Source organism: Papio anubis, chromosome 3 (assembly GCF_008728515.1).
Source record: "Papio anubis isolate 15944 chromosome 3, Panubis1.0, whole genome shotgun sequence".
Classification (NCBI taxonomy): Eukaryota; Metazoa; Chordata; class Mammalia; order Primates; family Cercopithecidae; genus Papio; species Papio anubis.
Window position 1 is genome coordinate 77,409,785 of NC_044978.1, and position 16,016 is coordinate 77,425,800.

The 16,016-nt window shown below is 34.7% G+C and overlaps 1 pseudogene across 1 annotated transcript; it reads left to right on the forward strand.

Moving 5' to 3' along the window:
* The first annotated feature begins 9,528 nt into the window (after positions 1–9,528).
* Positions 9,529–10,253, forward strand: LOC101002802 (annotated as a pseudogene). Its single transcript, XR_004182705.1, has one exon. The product of XR_004182705.1 is annotated as a peptidyl-prolyl cis-trans isomerase A pseudogene (transcript).
* Positions 10,254–16,016: the final 5,763 nt, after the last annotated feature.

Consider the following 16,016-nt stretch of genomic DNA (forward strand, 5'->3'; position numbering starts at 1 on the left):
AAAACATACATGGTAAATGCAACTTTTCTAGAACGTGCAATTACTTCTAATAATAGAAGCTTCCCTGGTATTTTCTATATGTGACATAATTGTGCAGGAATAAGAGCCATAATTTCCATTGCCTTTTCATGAGTCCTAGGAGGCAAGAGCTTCTGCAAAGCTCATAGATATGTCTGCCTGAGGACAGAACTGCTGCCAAAGAAGTTAGTATTTAGCCTTGTCCTTGGAGATATTCAAGTTGCACAGTCCTCCATTCCTCAGAGGTCATTTATTTTAAATATATTAAATGTGAACATGATATATGCACATGCTCTGGACAGAAGCAAACGGACCTTTTTTAGCATCAAGGAAAGTTGATGAATCTAGATCAGAACAATCTGTAACAATCTAGAAAGTTACAGAATCTAGATATTAGGGAAGATACTTGAACAATATTTTATGAGGGATCAGGAAAAGAAGAAAGCAGAAATGATCATCTATAACTAAAGCTAAACTCCTTGCTGTAAAATAATTGCATGATATACTTTAGGAGAAGCATCTTAGTTTATATTATAACAATGCCATAAATGTGATTAGATGGAAGAAAGAGGCTTTGAATGGCTGATCCCTATTAAATGTAAACCAAAACAATTTCTGCTCACACAGAAGGTGGTAGCTCTTAATTATCCACCAGTTCCATAGCTCTCCGTAAGAGGACACTACACTACTCTCTAGTTCTATATGTTAGTAGCACTCTTTTTGAAATTATTGATTGTACTTATAATTTGAAATAATCCTGTGAAGTTACTTATTCTTTCATTGTTAGTCTTGTTCTCTCTATCCATTATACCCAGAAGAGTGGCAGGGACGGAAGAGGCAATCCTTTATTACTGTTGAATGACTGAGTGAAAAATGACCCCTGTAACATCATCAACCTCATCTGCGGCAGATTTAAGTCTTTATGTTGTGGTGTTTACTTGTACGTACAGCTTCCCTATTTGTTATGACGTTTTTAAGGAAAGAAATGGTAATTTTATTCATCCTTCTATTGCTGCACAGCCTTAACCTAATGCCTTGTACTGGTAAAGCCATAAATATATGAATATAAATACATTTGTTTAAACATAATTCTGGCATTATTTTGGTATACAAACGTAAAAGAGTGATAAAATATTTTATTAAATACAGTTTTTGGCCAGGTGTGGTGGCTCACACCTGTAATCCCTGCACTTTGGGAGGCTGAGGTTGGCAAATCATTTGAGGTCAGGAGTTTGAGACCAGGCCGACCAACATGGTGAAAGCCTGTCTCTACTAAAAATACAAAAAATTAGCCAGGTGTGGTGGTGGACACCTGTAGTTCCTGCCACTCAGGAGACTGAGGCACGAGAATCACTTGAACCTGGCAGGCAGAGATTGCAGTGAACCAAGATCACACTACTGCACTCCAGCCTGGGCAACAGAGTGGACTCTGTCTCAAAAAAAATTAAAAATTAAAAAAATACAGTTTTTCATTATTCCTTTTTAGAAAACTCTAAGCAAAATTCAATTTTAAATGATTTGTATTAAAATTATGTAAGTTATTTTGAGTCTCATTTTTACAAATTTAGTGCTTTTATGAATAATATAAACATTTGCCCTTAACATCATTTAAGTTTATGAGATACTTTAAACACAGTTTAGGAGTAGATTATCTGAAAAGAAGCTATCAGGTGACAGATAATGAAAATGATATTCTATGACTTAGCTGGGGGTTGCACATTGCATATTCTGATTTTCCATATTTCTGCTCAGATTTCTCTAACAGTCCAATTTCAGCTTCACATGTTCCCACACTGTCATTTGGTACTTATTGGGCATGACAGACTTTGTTGAAATGAATAATCTCAAAGGACATCCAAATATTTCTTTATGTAACTATCAGCTTAAATCTAAATTATTTTCTTTTTATAGGCATGTTATTCAACAAATGATTTAGTGGTCACATTTTTCCTATGATATATTTTCTAGTTTATAAGTATTTAAGGAGTGTATATAATTTTTAGTTTGATGGTGGTGTTTTACCATCATGATGCTATGACATAGGATAGTTAAGAGAAAAATCAACAATTCTAAATTATATCAAATGACTACATAATGGAAGAAATTATATTTTTTACAGCCTCCACCAGAAAAGTTGTGAAATATCCAATGGATAACAGGGAAACTTTATGTAAATTGTGGGAAAAATACCTTTAGAGTCAGAAAACTTTTAAATGTGTAGTGTAAGTATGTGTGTATATTCCTCTGTGGGGGACAAAGAAGAAGCAAACAAAGAATGTGGTTAAATTTTTAAATAAATATGTATACATATATATACAGTTATTTGTCAACTTAAAATTTTTTCTTTACTGATTTATAATTTTAAGAATTGTGTTGTAAATCTAAGTGATTTTAAGCTTAGCTAACACTCTACCACTTATGACCACTTCTTTTGAGAAGGGAAAGAGGTTTCAAAATTCGATGTCATTAAATAGGTCTAAGTCCTTTAAGTGGCCAATCTTCAGAAAATTCTGTTCTAACCCTTCATATAAAGCTCAGCAGTTAAACAAAAGGTATTTTCTCTCTTACTGACCCTCCTTTCGCTAATTCCGTATCCATTCAAGTTTTTATCTAGAAAGTGGAAGATTTCACTGTTTTCTTTGGATAACTTAGAATGGTCAGTATTATATATGGTAAAAGATGATAAATTACCTTGTTAAGTGACCTTTTTGATAAATTAACCCAATGTCAGTACGTAAACACCGGGTCATTTTTTTTCTTTTGAAGCCATTGTGATATGGAAGACCCCAATGAGCCCAATATCATAATTAATTTCAAAGACCATGAGAGAACGGTGAAACTACCAGGCAATTGATTCAGTAGGGCTGCCACACCGGTGTAGCTTCTTGGCTTTATTCCAACCCTTAACATTTTTTTCCCCTAAACTAGAAAATACTTCAGAAAACTTCCATACTTTGTATCCCTGCTCTTGCATTTACTCTAGAGAAGACTACCATTTTGTTCTACATAGCACTTGTGTTTCTATGTTATGTATGTTTCTATGTAATTTCTATGAGGTATTTCATTCATGATTAGTTTTTCCACTATTTCATTGCACTAATTTTGTTTCTGTCTTCTTCAACCTACCATTCGTTTATTAAGAAATCTGGACTTCCTGTGTCATCTTTAGTCCTTGTACTTCTTTTCGATACTGCAGTCATGATGATCCTTAAAATTGAGAGGATCATAGCACTTCTAAGTTAAAACTCCCCAGTGGCTTTCCTGGGGAGTTTTTCCCACTGATAAAACATTAAGCTTCCTTTATTGATTGCTACAGGATCAATTTTGAAAATCATTCATATATATATTTAAAAATGCATGTTCTCTATTTGTTAGGTAATGGTTCTACATATATCTGTTAAATCAAGATTGTTAATTGTGTTGTTTTAACCTACATCCCTACTAATATTCTATGTATTTTCAGAAAGAAGTGTGTGGAAATCCAAGGTGTTACAGATTTTTTATTTTCTTCTTGCTATTTTTGTCTGGTTTTGGCCTTGATGTTTGAGACTTTAAGAAATATTCATACTTATGATTGTCTTTTTATACCATTGTTTCCTTTATGAATGAATAAGATTGTGTTTTATCCCTATTCATATTTTTTTGTCTTTTATTTCTATCAAAGCATTGTTTTGGTAAATATTTGCCTGGTCTTATTCTCCATCATTTTATGTTAACATTTCTGTCTCATTGTGTTAAAAACTTGTCTTTGGTAAATATAGTGATGTTGTAGGTAATCCAGTATCAGAATTTTGACTTTAATGTTTAATTGATTTTCATATATTCTAATTGCTAATGTGTTTGATTATAATTCTATTACCTTATACTGTGTTTTTCCTGGATTTTTATTTGTTATTGTTGTTTTATTGTTTTTATCTCTCTTTCTCTGAATTGGTCTCCTCCACTTCATGTCTGTGATTTGGAAGTTTAAACAGTCTCTCTCTGTGTGTATGTGTGTGTGTGTGTATGTGTGTGTGTGTGTATATTATGTGTATATGTATAATACATATAGTGTGTATATATACTATATAGTATATATAATGCATATTATAAATATACACTGTATAAAGTATTGTATATTACTGTATCTACATATGCATTTAATTGAACAATGTATAAACTCAATCTTCCTCCTGATTTTGTTACTTTGTTTATTCATTTAAACATTTTATTGACACTTATTTTTAAAGTAATTTTTAGATTGCCCTACTATTCTGGGTGTAAGATTTCTTGGTTTTTGAATGTATTGACTGTCTCATGGTATATTTCTGCCTCTTGCTATTAAAAACTTTAATTGTATATTCTTCAGTGGAAATTGCCAACCTGTGGGAGTCCTGTGCATGACCTAAGTTGTAGAGGCAGCAGTTTTCCCCTCAAGTTTATTTCTGTCATATCCATACAGGTTTAATTGATTCTTGACCAGTTATTTTGTTTTTCTTCATGATAAGGGGTTTATTGGGTTTCTTTACCTTATGGATAAGTGTGTACTTGTGTTCTTTGCTTTCTGTGCAGGGCAATCTTTTTTTTTTTTTTTAACTCATGGCCCATAGTATGTGGCCTACATCTGTGGTACATCTCCATGCCAGTGTACAGATTTATTTTTTTTTTCTAATTCACTTACTCTAGTTACCATTTCATGGAAGAGACTGCTCATTCTGGTCCCTAGATTTGTGGATAGACTCTGGCTTGCAAGTTCTGGCTTCTTGCCTGGTGCAAGATCTCTAGTGTTGGCTCTTACCCTCAGTTATTCATGAAAACCCCAGCCTCTACTTGTATATGTGGTCCTGAAACCCTGTGCGCTTAATCATATTTTGGAATGCAAATGTCTGTGTATCTATCTCTAGATCTATCTTGAAAATTGTTAGAATTTAATCCTTATATATACCAAAATACATTTTGGCCTTTTGTAGCATTTTGTCAGCACAACTACAAATCCTGATTTCCTTATTTGACTCATATTTTAGTTCTCATTATTTACATTTAAACTTTTTTTTTTCTATCTGTATCTCCTTAAATGTTTCTTAATAAGAAACTATTACAATTTCTGTTTTTGAACTTTACTTAAGACTCCTGTACTTACTTGCAGAGAATGTTGATAGCTATTAATGTGGCAGGTTTTAAAATTTATAGCTGCAAGAATCATGGTGAGTTCCAGGTGACCGGGAAGGGATAGAGACATGCACATATACACATATACACAGAAAGTATGAGGGTAAAGGAGTTCCCAAGTCATTGAGGTAAATATGTAAATTCTTATTGGCAGTAACAAGTTCATACAAGGTAGGAACTCATCTCAGCTGAGCTTCCCTTAACTAACACAACAATGACCGTGACTTATAACTGTCCGATCTCAGGTGCTCCGTGTTTGGCTCTTTATACTCACCAGTTGGAGTGCCTGCAACCAAAAATCCAGGTGGGTCTATTTAAGGGAATGCTTACAAACAGGATTGTCCTGATTCTTGCACCAGTGTGAGCAAGGCCACATACTCATTTTGGAAGGTGAAAAATCTGTGCACAGGTGTTTTGAACAATTTATCAGCCTTCTGCTCACTACTGTTCCAGAAAGACAGTTTCTCCACAGATCACCCTCTTACTGAGTAATACAATTCCTTTCTGGATAGTTCTGATAATGTGTTTGGTCCAAATACATTACCCTGTAGTAGAATTCATCAGCAAACATTTATTGAGCACTGACCGTCTCCCAGGAAGAATGTAGGTGCTAAGAAAGCAGTTGAATCAGACATCATTCCTATCTCAGGTGGAGCTCATGAACTGGTGAGTTTGCAGAATTGTGTTTCTTCCCTTTAGATGATGATGATTGTTAATGTTCTATAAGTAGTTGCCGTGACACTTGCTTTAATCTAAAAGAAAAAATTCACACAAAGCTCAGTAGGTTACTATTAGACCCATTATTCTGCAACAATCAGATCATGCTTAAATCATGATGCTCAGTTTGGGACATTATACTTCAGAGAAGACGTATAGTCTCATTTATTCAGAAATGACCATAATGTTGGGGAGATTTGAAAGCATGTTATGTGAAAAATGTATAAGGGGATTGGTAAAATAAAATTACTCATAATTAAGTTGAGAAGACTTGTATACATCAATCCCTACATCCCTTTTTCATGTAATATGATGTCATTCAGAATAAAAAGTCTATAATTTCCTATTCCTATCAATGTGAAAGTCATATTAACTATTCTGTCAGAGCCATGACACATCGACCTAGTATATTTGCTTATTGTCACAGGCTCTCAATGCCTAGTAGAAGGAATCAAGCCCTTCCACTGTTGATTATTCAACAAACACCAATGTCAATGGCTGGCTCAAGTTTTATTTACATAAAAAGATGCTGAAGCTACCATTGTATACTAGAGGGGGCTCTTCACATTTGTTTCTGGTCAAATCCAAATGTGAATGGTCTTTAATTTATTTATTTACCAAGAAATAAATTATAGCTTTTCACATTGAGAATAAACTCTTTCCATCTGTCTCTTTTCAAAATTGTGTTGTGCCACGCATGGGGCTTTTGTGAGCCACAGATAGAGTCACATTTCTGTCTACTAACTGAAACAAGCTTGTATAGAGTTAACCATCAGAAAGTTAAATATTTGTTATGGGTTTTACAAATGGAAAATATGAACAGAAAATTAGTTTTTCTTTTTCTTGAAAATATGATCTATCCGTAAAATGGTAGGATAGCAATATAAAAATGATTTTGGTGCATGATAAATTCATAGCTCTCTACATCAATTTTGGGAAAGGGGGTAAAAATGTTGGAACTCTGGCTTGTTATCAAATTTAAATCATTACCAGACAAGATCATGCTAAAGCCCAAATACTGTGGTTTGGAGCTATCTGAATCCATTCCAAATTACCCTTGGACGACATCAGACAGGTTTAAATTCATTGACTTATATAAGAAATTACTTTTTGCCTATACTGGTTCCATCTGTTCTAAGTTGCAATAAACATATCCCAGTTTTGTCTGCAATTCCAGTAAAGGTGTCTCACAGGTGCATGTGGGGCCACTTGCTGGTAAAAGGTCACTGAAATTCCTTTCTAGTTGTAATTTTAGGTTTAACTCCTTTCTCAGAGAATTGAGGAGAGAATCAAATATTTCTCAAAGTCAAAAAAAATCTTATTCATATTCTTTGTTCTCCTTTTCCCATAAAGGATTTAGACTTGCAGAGACCATTTATATTGAAGTGCTGTAGTTCAAGGATAAGTTCCAGACATCTCTGGCCACATATTGTTTTATGTCCTTCTGGGTATGTCATTTCAATAAGGTAATGTTTATGCCAGTTAATGAGGAAGATGGAGAGGGGGTTTTGCACACCAGCCCTTAAGATGGAAAATCTGAGATTCTCCGGCATATTTTTTGGAAATTATTTCATTCAATAAAAAAATTTTCATTTTTCAGTGAAAAATGTATTGAGTGAGTAGGGCACAAAATAATGTAATTGATGTTTTAAAAATTTAAAAAACATGCATTATTCCTCAGAATCATCTAGTATGCAAATGTACTGTTACATTACTTCAAAAAATCAGAATGTCTTTTAAATTTTTTTATGAATTTATGTGAACATGTATTTTATTGCATAATTGTCTATTTTGCACAAAATTTTTATTTTCAATAAGCCTCCTTTTATTGATTCATAATCAAAGCAAAATAGGATAAATCTTCCCCCAATTTTTAAATCTGCTTTGTTGCCTTTCTCACAATAGCAGCTTCACTTCATTTTTATTTCCCTATTTTCTATAATTTCTTTCTTCCTGTATTGACCTATGGCTTGATGGAACATGGAATGCAATTCCTGGCTTTTCTTCCAGGGAGATATGAGCTTGTGGATGTCAAATGCGCTGTGTAATGGGCTGCAAGCAACATGTTCTATGGCACTTTCTAGGAAATTTTGCGAAGAGATAAATGGACCTCCACTCTGTCCTCTTATTTTCTTTTCTCATTTTGCTGTCTGAAGCACATGTGCAGACTCTCTTGGACCATAAGCATGAGGCCACACCCAAGGGTGTTGGAGCGGTGGCTGGAGGAACCCCAGAGGGCTGCACTGTTGTGCAATTCCAGTGGGCAACAATCTCCATGGCCTCTATGAATAGTGCCCCACTGGAGTTGGTAATGCAGTAGCCAGAGGAGATGGCTCCCTAGAGACTTTGTGGGGCAGAGCCACTGCACCATGGCCTCTCTCCCTGGAATTCATATATGTGAGAAACAAACTTCTTTTTTGGTCTGGCCGTTGTGAATCTGGATTCTACTATTAATTGTAGTTGAATCTAATACCATCTTATGGCTCGTATAAAATATGTATACTATATATGAAGTACACATAAATACACTATATATGAAATAAGTTTCCAGTTCAGTTAGGAAGTGAGTATGCATACATGAGATGACATAAAACAGTTACCGGGTTATTTGACAACAAGTACAAATATTAAACTAAATTATATATTAGTGGAGGCTATCAAATCTTTCTCCCCTTAGTAAATACACACAAGGTGAGAATTTCATGACAAATGGCACAAAGCCAGAAGTTAAAACATGTTGGTGATGAAAAGCAGATGAAGATGCTAAAATAAAAAAATAGCATTGGACTAAACAAGCCACGAAGGAGGTGACATGTGGGAAATTGTGATACAAATGCCGGCGGTGGAAGTGACTATAATACGAAAGTTCATAGGACTTGTATTTTGCACTGTGACATCATGAGGTGTTATTTCATTTATATGTCAAGAGTTACTATGTATGTCTTCTCACGATATAAGTTAAAATCACTAGCTTATAGATGATAGGGATTTTGTCTTTTATTGTTTTGTAATTTCCCAACATGGCCCTGTGTTATTTTTTTAGTAAAAAGTAAATAAATAGCCCTAAAATGTCACCTTTTTTAGTGAAACTTCAAACCCATTTAGATCATGAAGAATTTAAATAATTTAGTTTGAGTCTTCAAAGATTATATTATAGCTTCGTAACTTCCTATATTAATTCATGGCCACATTTTGAAGTTTTCACTTTTGGGAAGCTCTTCCATATGCTTTAGTTAAATCATGTGATTTAAGCCAACTTTTCTTGCTCGTCTCTTATTATAGATGCAGTTTCATGTCCTGTCCAATCATCATTTTAGAAAGAAATTCAGTTGCACAATAGTAAAAATAACATCTTTATATTATAAAGCTTTATACATTTTAATACACTATAGTATGTGTGTTTTATTTATTTTCACAATATTATAGTTATTTTTATTATAACGTAATGTTATCTCTCTTGAAAATTACTGAACAGATAGTTAAATCCAGCTCCTATAATTTCAAGTCCAGAAGGCTCTGTGTATGAATCTAGATTTTATGCCGTGTGAAACCTATTCATACAATTGTAGGGACTGTCCTTATCAAAAATAATATAACATTAAAAATAAAAATATAGGCTTTGCAGACGCTGCCGCCGAGGAAAGTCCTGTACTACTAGCCATGGTCAACCCTACCGTGTTCTTCGACATTGCGTCGACGGCGAGCCTTTGGGCCGCGTCTCCTTCGAGCTGTTTGCAGACAAGGTTCCAAAGACAGCAGAAAATTTTCGTGCTCTGAGCACTGGAGAGAAAGGATTTGGTTATAAGGGTTCCTGCTTTCACAGAATTATTCCAGGGTTTATGTGTCAGGGTGGTGACTTTACACGCCATAATGGCACTGGTGGCAAGTCCATCTATGGGGAGAAATTTGAAGATGAGAACTTCATCCTAAAGCATACAGGTCCTGGAATCTTGTCCATGGCAAATGCTGGACCCAACACAAATGGTTCCCAGTTTTTCATCTGCACTGCCAAGACTGAGTGGTTGGATGGCAAGCATGTGGTCTTTGGCAAAGTGAAAGAAGGCATGAATATTGTGGAGGCCATGGAGCGCTTTGGGTCCAGGAATGGCAAGACCAGCAAGAAGATCACCATTGCTGACTGTGGACAACTCGAATAAGTTTGACTTGTGTTTTATCTTAACCACCAGACCATTCCTTCTGTAGCTCAGGAGAGCACCCCTCCACCCCATTTGCTCGCAGTATCCTAGAATCTTTGTGCTCTCGCTGCAGTTCCCTTTGGGTTCCATGTTTTCCTTGTTCTCTCCCATGCCTAGCTGGATTGCAGAGTTAAGTTTATGATTATGAAATAAAAACTAAGTAACAAAAAAAAATAAAAAATAAAAAAATAAAAATAAAAATAAAAATATAGGCTCAGACGTGAGAATTAGAATAAGTAATCACAAAGAAGTAAAAATGTGAAAAAGCCAAAATACCTAAAAAATATTTAAAAATCCATTTAAAGGGGTAGTATTTTAATTAACTGCTTCTTACACATTCATACGGTATTCTAATTTTTTCATAAAAAACATCCTGTGTACTATTTGATTATCTTCTCATATGACAATGATTTGATTATCTTCTCATATGACAATAGAAAGATAATTCAATCTTTTTATTGGCAATCTTATTTTTGTTGACAGATCTGAAAACTGTTAGCTTCATAATTCATTTTAGTAATGTCAAATAAATTTTTAGTCTTATTTTCAAATTTGGCAAAACTATCAACTTTCATGTTTGGGCTATAAGATTTCATGGCTTTTGAAGGCCATTTATGCAATAATTAATATTAAATACTCCTTGCATTAACCAGTTTTTTCTTTACTATGTCCTTATTGTAAAGGCTAATTGTGAGATTTGTAGTTATTTTTTTTGTCAGCATTTTGTGTCCGATCAGCAAAAAAGTCTTTACTAATATAAGATTTACTTTTCTTCATTTATTGGATTTTGAAATAATCTAAGAGTCTTTTCATTACTGCTTTTCAAAATGTATCTCTTGGCTGGGCACGGTGGCTCACGCCTGTAATCCCAGCACTTTGGGAGGCCGAGGCAGGTGGATCACGAGGTCAGGAGTTCGAGACCATCCTGGCTAACACGGTGAAACCCCGTCTCTACTAAAAATACGAACAATTAGCCTGGCACGGTGGCGGGTACCTGTAGTCCCAGCTACTGGGAGGCTGAGGCAGGAAAAGGGCATGAACCTGGGAGGCGGAGCTTGCAGTGAGCCGAGATCACGCCACTGCACTCTGACCTGGGCGACAAAGCGAGACTGCCTCTCAAAAAAAAAAAAAAAAAAAAAAAAAGTATCTCTTAAGGAATTATTACTGATAGCATGCTCTAATTTTTTTTGTCATAATTTACTTTACAATGTCAGGGTAAATTCCACTGCTTCCCTTGCTTTTTTATTATGTCGTTTTGTATTCTACTAATTTTAGTCAGAATTTTCTTAGGTTTTTTTCATAAATAAATTTAATAATGACTAAAAGTTACCTTTCATTTGTTCCAAATTGGGAGTACTGAGCTTCATGATGGTGTACCCAAGCACTGATACTACATACGTTGCTTGATCAATGAATATGTGAAGAATTTTGGTGGTGAATGTTGGTTTCTTCATATTGACTTGCTAGATCTGTAGCAGTTTGCATGCCTTTTATTCTGAAACCCTTAGACTTCATCAGGCCACAGTGAGTCAGATATACTTAGACATGATCCAATATGCTGGCATGCAGAAAGCAGGTGATTTCACTCACAAATTTTTAGGTGAAGAAGTACTGCTGGGCTTCTGTTCTACAAACAAGATTTCTGATCACATTCCAATGTAATTCCCATAAATAAATAAAATGCTTAGTGTGTGTATAGTTATTATGATGAACTACTGATTCTAATCCTTTCCTGATGAGAGTGAATTTATGTTTTGTCTAGGTGTTGATAAGAAGCAAATCCCCCACTCATAACTTTACGTGTCTGTTGATTAGAAAATTATCCAAAGGCTATAGTCAAGCTTCATTCATTTTCCTTCCTCCCCCATTCCCCCCTCCCCCCTTCCCCCCACGTCTCCCCTCCCCCTTTCCCCCCACTTCCTCCTCCCCCTTCCCCCTTCCCCCCACTTCCCCCTTCCCCTTCCCCCTTCCCCTTACTTCCCCCTTCTCCCTTCCCCTTCCCCCTACTTCCCCTTCCCCCTTCCCCCCTTCCTCCCTCCTTCCCTCCTTCCCTTCCCTTCCCTTCCCTTCCCTTCCCTTTTCCTGCTTCACTATGCACATACTTCCATTTCTAAGTCTTCAAGGACATATTCATATCATGGTATTATCTCTGGCTCTGCAAATGGTTCGTAGGAGGATTTGTAGGAACTATTTTTATGACTGGCAATACCTAAACTATACACAGAAATCACAGCCAGTCCCTAAAATATATTCCAGTAAATCTAAACTAAACATTTCTCCAAATAATTTCCCCTTAGCTGGATCTCAAAAATGTGTTTGGCCACTCTACTGTTAGTCAAAATTAGGAGATAAATATAGAGGGAAGGTGGGAGTCAAAGGAGAGAGATTTCTTAACCAAATTAAGGAAAAATATCTTACTTTAGAGTATTCTGCAAAACTGTATAACCTTCAGAGTCCAGGAAGGGGTTGGTGAAAGTGAGAAATGCTTAAATTTCAGTAGCTTTGCAGTAAACCTGTCTCAGTATATAGTGCTATCATTTTAAAGACATAGACTTTATATTTAACATGGAAATACTTGACTGTTTATTGTTAGATAAAAGGAGAAAAATCAGAATTTTTACTGAGATTATATTTAACTACAAATTTCATCTGTAATTTGTCAGCTGGTTAGCTATTTTTATGGGTGTTCTTTATGTATTCAGTTCTGTTTTGTTTCATCATGATCAGCATGACACACACAGTTTGCTATGTACTTGGATGATCTGTTAGTTGCTAATACTTTCTAATAGTTAATGACCATGCCATGATGCTTAAAAGACCTCCCATAAAATTTTAGTAACTTATCCCTGCCCATCTTATTAAGTGTGCCAGAAGGAAATCTTACGGTTATTTGTTTTTCTTCTTTCTGTTTCTTGGTTCTACTGAAGTTAGATTATTTTGCAGGGGGCAAACAAAAACGTCAGTGAGTGACCTGACTATAGTACACATTTCTATTGGTGAGTCTTCTTTAGTTTTAAAACTATCATATAACACTTTAGTCTGCACTGGAGTTGAACATGTTATATGTTGCAAGTCAATACATGCCCCACTATATTTATGTTTTCCTTTGTCTCAAACAATGCTGCATATTTTGTCAGCAAAATTCCAAAAGAACTAATCTTGCATTCTTGATATAATGTCTTACTATTTGTTTATTGGAGATACCAGCTGTGTTACTTTTCTTAGATAGCATAGTATATGAATAAATATATATTTTCTCGATTAAGCATTTTATCTCAATATTTATTGCAGTCTGTGTTTGACAAGAGTACCAGTAGGTTAAAAATTCTCCTCAAAAGGCTGGTACCATGACCCTAAATTTTGCACACTTTTTTTTAATGTTGGAAAAACACATGGTTTTCCTAAGGATAGTTTATAATACTTGGTGATGATATATGACAAGGACAGGGTGTTTATATTACCTCTGTCAGGATTCCCTTAGGTCTATTAACGTGCTCACCAAACACTATAGAATTCCCTGATGAATGTACTCAGCCTTTTAACTGAGTGACCCAAGGATATGTTGTATTTTAATCTCTGCCTTCTACATTGGCTTTTCCCAAACATTTTATTTGGCATTTATCACATTCAGTGCCCTCCTATGCTTTTCATCCTTCTTGTTTTATTGATGAATATTGAGAATGTTAACACTACTTATCTTGACTTGGGCAAATGAAGAGTGACTTGCCTAAGAGCCTCTAGCCTGAATCAACTGGGTGATTTCTGTGTGTTTGCTTCCAGTTTTAAGCTATGATTGCTTACACCTAACAGTAGCTATAAAATACACATTTGTGGGGAAGGCTCTAATCTCACAGTCAACGAAAGTAATCTTATTTTGTGATATGACTATAAATGAAACTATACTTTACAATGGCTAGTCTGATGCCCGTGTAAAGCCAAAAGGGTTTAAGACACAAGAAAATTGAAAGGAGATAGCTCAATAGGTATTTTAACTATGCTAGCCATTTTTTCCATTCAGTTAACTGCTATGATGAATATTTAAAAAATATGTTCATTCTCACAATTTTAATAGGTTAACGATCTTTGTGAAAGAATTTACTTTTTCACAGAGAGATGGATTATATGACTAAACTGGAAACATGGAAATTGAAATAATAATGATAAGATAAACCACATTAGCATAGAAAAAAGGTGAGTTAGGGACGTCTCCAAATGAGTCGTGAAAAATGTGGATGTTACAAGAAGATGCCATGTACCTAGAAGTGCCTGAGTTACTTAAAGGTTTATGCTAACAACATCATGTGTGTGTACACACACATACATGCATACTATATGTATGTATGTATAGGTATACATAGAAACATCAGAATAGCATATGTGATTCTAAAGTAATTTCTATATGAAATAAACAGCCAATATTTGTTCTTTAGTTCAAACCAGCCATTATGATCTCTTAATATGCATATACATATGGGTCTATATAATATACATGTGTAAGTATATATTTCATATGTTACATATATATGCAAATAATCTTTCAGCAACAAAAGCCAAATTTTTATAACATGTTGAGCTGACCAAGCGTAAACTCTGGCAACTTCAGCCTTTTAACACTTTTTACGTCCAGCACATTTCTCAAATTCCTGAATTCATCTCTTACAAGAAAAATGGATTATTCTTGCATCTTACTTTTTAAATCTTCTTGCTGCTTTGATTCTTTCTAAATCAGATTACAACTAAGAGGCATACTTTGAGTTTTATCCTTTATTTACAATATCAAAACTCTGTCAGTCTGCTTAGTCACATTGGATTGTGTTTTGTGATCATCAAAGATTTCACTGGAGGAGATTCAGCCACATATTCCTCTTTTCCCTTATTGCTTATAGCAGTTCACAGCAGAAGTGCTCATTGAAATGGGAAGGCATTTTTGTGAACTCATTTTCTCTTATCTTTAATACTATGTACCTTTTACTCTGCAACTAGTTCGTGTGATATTTTTTGCTTTAGTATAATATTTTTATGTGGGATAGAATACATATTTGTGTATAAAGTTAAGAAACATTAAGAATCAAGAACTGAGCGAGAAGAAGCTTCACAGTTTCCAAGAGACAATAGCTAGCTTCAGGTATGCATTTTTTGAATAAAGTACTTGCTCCTTGTATACTCTTGAGATCTTTCAAAGGACACCACTGTATCTATGTAGAAGTTAATACAACACAACTTGGACACTATTTGTTTGTTAAACTGGTACAATGTGTAGGGTTGGGGAGAAAATCAGTCCTTCTCCAGAAATGAAAGTTTCTTATCATCTCTGGAAGCTCTGGCTCTGGCCTATGAGACTGATTTTAATCAAAGGATCTGTGTCTATCTGACATAAAGATGTCTGTAAGTGCATGAGCCCTTCTTCAGTATGCAGATCTTGAGATACTGTGTTCTTACCTTTAGATCCAGGTTTTTTGGTTTAAAACAATAGAAATATCATTTCATAAAACTTTTGTGATTCTTTTAAACAAAGTTTAGTTCCTTTAAATTTTATTTCAATTTATGTTTTTGCAAAATTACAAAGGAATTTTGATACTTCTGTGGAGGCAATTGAATTGTCATTAATTACATGAATTTCTTAAACTGCTTTTAAGAAATAGTTTTTAAAAGATTTAAAAAGTTTCATACGTACCTTCTGAGTCTTGGTCAATGTTATAAATTGAGCTTGGCCTCAAAATTAGGATTTGTATCGTGAAAACATATGCAATCAAAATACATGGGTTGGAGTCTAGGATTTATGACTTCCTAGCTGTTTGACTTGAGTGAGGAGTTAATTGGCTCACTGAACTTCGGTTTTTCTCATGCTGAAAATAGATATAATAGTGTCTGATTCAGAGGATGTGTGAGAAAATAAAATGATATGTGTATATTATATATGTAACATTTGTGTTTTCC